The following is a 5,771-nucleotide window of genomic DNA, read 5'->3' on the forward strand; positions in this document are numbered from 1 at the left end:
TGATTCGTTCAGTCGCGCATGCGCAATTGCGCAACTATGAACGAACGACTCAAACCCGAAGACTCGAGAAATTAACTAATCAATTCTGTTTCCGGCTCAAGCAGCATAGGTAAAGCGTATGGGGCTGTCACGTGAGGAACGAACGACTCAAACCCGAGGACTCGAGAGATGAACTAATCAATTCTGTTTCCGGCTCAGGCAGCATAGGAAAAGCGTATGGGGCTGTCACGTGATGAACGAACGACTCAAACCCGGACAGATAGAGGTGAGGGAGCTAATCATAGACTAAAGACCCAGGTAAACAATGAATTAACCTTTTCTTTTTCTAATAGTATTATAGTTTTGTCTTGTTTGTAGTGTAATCAACGTTTGCACAAGCAGTACATGTGTTATGGAAGTAACACGTAGCTTTTTAATTATATTTTGGTAAAATGAACGAAATGACTCGAAAAAAGATTCGTTCATTTTGCTAAACGAGACTCAAAGATCCAAGTCGGTAAAATGATCCGAACTTCCCATCACTACTGTCGAGTCGGATTTATCGCGCGCTGTCTGCGGATGTGACGTCAAGCGCGTTCATGTTAAACGTTTCAGATCACTCTGCCACCACCGCTAGTCAGCAATTAGCCTACACTCGCAAGCAGTGCAATGGATTGTGCGAATACACAGAAGAGACCCAGGACAACTCTGACACCAACAGTAACTCCACAGAAGACTAAAAAAGTTAAACCCCTGAAAAGTGCCCAAAAAAGATCGAAGATTGAGAGCGACCGGCGCCGAGCAAGGACTAGAGTGAACATCGGCTTTGCATTTGAGCCTTGGAGGGAGCTCAGATCTGTGTCATTTTGTGACACGTTATCTTCATTTTATGTTACGATTTATAAAACACTCACACTATTCTAAACAAACACTGAAATATACAAACACTATACAACTCCGAAGCACTACTGTGCATTTTGTTGTGTCATATATATAGCAAACAAACTTAGTTTCTCAAACAATATATGTATTTGACTGTTCTTACCTCTTTGCAGCGGATGACTTGTGAAGTGTGCACGTACGAGCGCGCGCTGCAAGAGCGAGCAGGAAGGAAGAGCAGTTCCGTTTTTTGGCCACAGGTGTCAGTCGCGAGTTTAAATTTCAGAAAATTGCATATAGATCCTTTAAGGGGAATTAGAGCTGTCTTTATTGCCTCTGTAATCATGCTGGAAACCATTTCGCACATAGCTTTTTGTTGCGCTTCAATTGCATGGCTAACAATGGAGGCCACGTCGTCCTCGAACGTTTTGAGGCGTTTTCCTCCCGAAGCTTGTTTTTGAGGAGACATCCACTTTTTACCAGTTGCCATTCTTAAAGTATAACTGATACGCTGACAGAAAAAGAAACAATCTTTCCTCAATATGAAAGAAATTACAGAAAATATGAGTTTTTTTGTCATCTTGCAGCGCGCGCCACCGGAAGTCTCTATCAAACAAATTTAAATATTAATCAAAGATAACACAAGTAAACACAACATGCAGTTTTTAAATGAAGGAAAATCCAAACCCACATGACCCTGTGTGAAAAAGTGTTTTGCCCCCCAAACCACAGGACAATGATCCAAAACACACCAGCAAATCCACCTCTGAATGGCTGAAGAAAAACAAAATGAAGACTTTGGAGTGGCCTAGTCAAAGTCCTGACCTGAATCCTATTGAGATGCTGTGGCATGACCTTAAAAAGGTGGTTCATGTTTGAAAACCCTCCAATGTGGCTGAATTACAACAATTCTGCCAAGACGAGTTGGCCAAAATTCCTGCACAGTGCTGTAACAGACTCATTGCAAGTTATCGCAAACGCTTGATTGCAGTTGTTACTGCTAAGGGTGGCCCAACTAGTTATTAAGTTTAGGGGGCAAACACTTTTTCACACAGGGCCATGTGGGTTTCCCTTCATAATAAAAAACTTCATTCAAAAAGTGCATGTTGTGTTTACTTGTGTTATCTTTGATTAATATGTAAATTTGTTTGATGATTTGAAACATTGAAGTGTGACAAACATGGAGAAAAAAAATTACACCATTCACACCATTTTAAGATAGGCTAGTAATGTTTTCCCTCTTGGGTAAGATAATGATTTATAAGACCACCCACTCCTGGGCCATGTGAGCTCCTGAGTTGCCTGCATTTGTTTAACCAAAAGCCAAACTGTCTCTTTTTCCAGATACGGATCTCAGATCAGCTTGCCAGAGAAACATCTACACAGAGAGTGAACAGAACTGAGTGGCACCACAAGCATTCAAAGACTGTAAGTTACTTCCACCCTGTGGTCACAATCGGAATGGAAGCAGGTGCTTCCATGATGCCTCAGCTGTTCATTCTGGGCATTGTGATGACTGTCTATACCAAATGAACTTGGCACCTGTCAGTCAAGTGAGTCAGTGAAACCAAAACTTCTTGAAGAAAGCAACGTCAGGTGGATGTAGGAACAGCGTCATTCGTTCAAATACCAACTTAATGATAACGAATGATAAGGAATAGAAATAGATATTATATAGTGCTGTGTTTTGTTTGCATATGTTGCAGTTTCATTTATAGTCACAAGAAGGCGCCACTAAATTCAAACTTATATCTGTATTCACGACATTACTCGAGCTTGAATGAAGTTTAATGTTCTAAAAGCGTCATTTTAGCGCTGCAAAACAGTCACAGAAACCGCCTACTTCCGCTTTGAAAACTGGTGGATAACACTTCAACCCTTTTGAAATGTTGATCAAAGCATTTCTAAGTGAATGCTTGCAATTAGCTTTAAGTATCATATCACCGATTGTAATGAGTAAATGGAGATAGTTCCATCTCAAGTTAAGGTGAGTTGGCGCAATGCTGCTACGATCCCATATCCGAGTAGACAGCTTTACATACTGGATCTATATAGAGAACACTGTCTACCGACCCGTTTCCGCTTCTCACAGCCGACCGAACGGATATGGGATATCATCCTCTCTTTACTCTGTACCTCTTTCTAAACTTTGGCTTACCTTTGGTTTCGTTAGTAAGACTTGACAGTCAGACACACCAGTATGCAAAATAAGAATCGTCTTATGCTTGTAGTGCTGTGGGAAAGTAAATATATTGATTGATACATACATAGACAGCATTTATACTATAAATATTTTTTTAAATAGTTTTAATAGAAGCATGGAATTCTATTAGTCAGACTGAACCCTGTCTTTTAAACCCATTCTGTTCAAAAGTTTTTTTTTAATGCATTTCTGACCCTGCTGAAAAAAACAGCATATGCTGGTTAGGTATGTTTTGGTGCTGGGATGCTGGTTTTAGCTGGTATATGCTGGTCCTTTGCTGGTTTATGCTGGTCCCTTGCTGGTTTTTGCTGGTCATGTTGCTGGTTAATGCTGGTCCTTTGCTGGTTTATGCTGGTCCTTGACCAGCAACATGACCAGCAAAGGACCAGCATTAACCAGCAAAGGTGACCTTTAGGCAAATAAGAGGCACCTGCCCCTGATGCCACCTGCTACATGTTCACAAAGACCTTTAACACTTTCGTTGTAAACATTTGACATCGTTGATTTTCTCTTGACCTTAACTTTTCTGCACAAACTCAAGGCCTATATTTCTGTGTCCTTAAATGGTTTGGGGACCTGGATAAGCGTTGCTCTTCCTTTAAAGCAAACTCCACCTTGTTCCTACTTCTCGTCAACTCTAGTTTCAAAGGGGGCGATGTTACACATCTACCCTGGAATGCACTGACTCCATCCCACCGGCTCTCCGATTCCACAGGCTGCACATCACAGTTCTCCAGTCGTCTCATGTTGCGTTTCTTCAGGCAGCTGTGGCTTCTTTGCTTTGGAAGCACCATTCGTTGATGGGACGAGTTTCTCCAGTACTTCCTTAGCTTACATAAAGGCTGAATCCCAGTAGAGGCCTTTTTACATTCCCATCCAGCCTGTAAAGGAAGCAAACTAAGGTAGTTCAGGTCAAGTGTGCCATCCTAAAAATGCAGACGCATGAGTAATGTATTCAGTAATCGGTGAATCACCTCCCACATGTTTGTTCTGAAGTTACCTAATATAGGTCGGATCTGTGATCTAGCGGTAAGTGCATATCCTCTAGACACAGTGGGGTTCGTGTGGGTTTTATTTATTTCAAGTAATGTTCTCTCCAGTAATAAACCCTCGACACTGAGTGTGTCACTCAAACGGTGGTGAGAATGAATGAGCATATTAACACCACTCGGCTTCCACTCATCAGAGTGAACCAGATGAAGTGAACACACTGGCCGCCTGTCCTGAGGTCACGCTTCACAGCTGACCTCTGACCTGATTTGTATGCATGGCACTTGGGCGGCTATGCTCCAGGGGATGCCACAGTAGTTCTACGACGCCTAGTGAGAGGCATGTGCGCTTATGTGTATAGGTTTAAATGTGTGTGTGTGAGGCCAACTCAATATTATACATAGAAAGTATTTTGACCACAGGGTGGCATACATTTGCCCAATGAGCTGGACAGATGATTGCAATAGAAAAGTGACTAGAAAATGACAGTTTGGAAGTTAAAGGATTACTTAAAAAAAAAAAAATCCTGATGTCTTTCCTTCTTCAGTCGAAAAGAAATTAAGGGTTTCGAGGAAGCCATTCCAGGATTTTTCTCCATATAGTGGACTTCAATGGGGATCAGGAGGTTAAAGGTCCAAATTGCAGATTTAGTGCAGCTTTTCAAAGGGCTCTCCATGATCCCAGCCGAGGAATTAGGGTCTTATATAGCAAAATAATTTTTCACTCGTGAAAATGTACACATCTACATTCTGTTTAAAAGTTTTCACCCCCTGGCTCTTAATGCATTGTGTGTCCTTCTGAAGCTTCAGTGAGTGTTTGAACCTTCTATAATAGTTGCGTATCTGAGTCCCTCAGTTGTCCTCAGTGTGAAAAGATGAATCTTAAACTCATACAGTCATTGTTAGAAACAATTTGTGGGACCTTAAGGATTTTTTTCTGAAGAAAAACACAGCAGATGCTTTCCAGATCAAGAGATCTTTAACAGACATCTTGCAGATGTACGTGTGCTATCGGGAATGTAAACGTCTTTATTATGTGAAATATCTTATTCAAGTCAGAACTAAATAAAAAATAACATGCATTTTGTATGATCCCTCTTATTTTGGTAAAATGATTAACACTTTGCAGATTCTGCAAGGTGTATCTTTTGACCTCAACTTTAGGCAGAAGTACCGACCCAGTGTTTACAAAGTGAATGTGCAAAGAAAGTCAAACGCCCTTTACAAAAAAGGTTGGACGATTTTGAAATTGGAAAAGAAAATGAGATGTTTTTTTGTCACAAATACACAGATGGAGAATTATAACCGCATGTGACCTTTCCAACATGATTACGCAATGTGTATTTGTGGTTAAAAAGTATATACATTTTTATTTTTATTTGTTTTAAAAACTGACAAGATTGTTTCGCTAGATAAGATTCTTATTCCTCAAATGGGATTAGAGCCTTTTGAAGCTGCATTGAACCTGCAATTTGGACCTTCAACCCCTTGGCTCCCATTGGAGTCTACCATATGGAGAAAAATTCTGGAACTTTAATTTCTTTTCGACTGAAGAAAGAAAGAGATGAATATCTTGGATGACATAGGGGCGAGTAAATTATAAGCAAATTTTTATTCTGGAAGTGAACTAATCCTTTAAAATATAGCTGCCTTTTTAAAAATATTCAGTTCATTCTACTTCTTCATCTCTTACCTGCATTAAACACTATTAGAACAAAGAC

Source organism: Garra rufa, chromosome 1, assembly GCF_049309525.1.
Source record: "Garra rufa chromosome 1, GarRuf1.0, whole genome shotgun sequence".
NCBI lineage: Eukaryota > Metazoa > Chordata > Actinopteri > Cypriniformes > Cyprinidae > Garra > Garra rufa.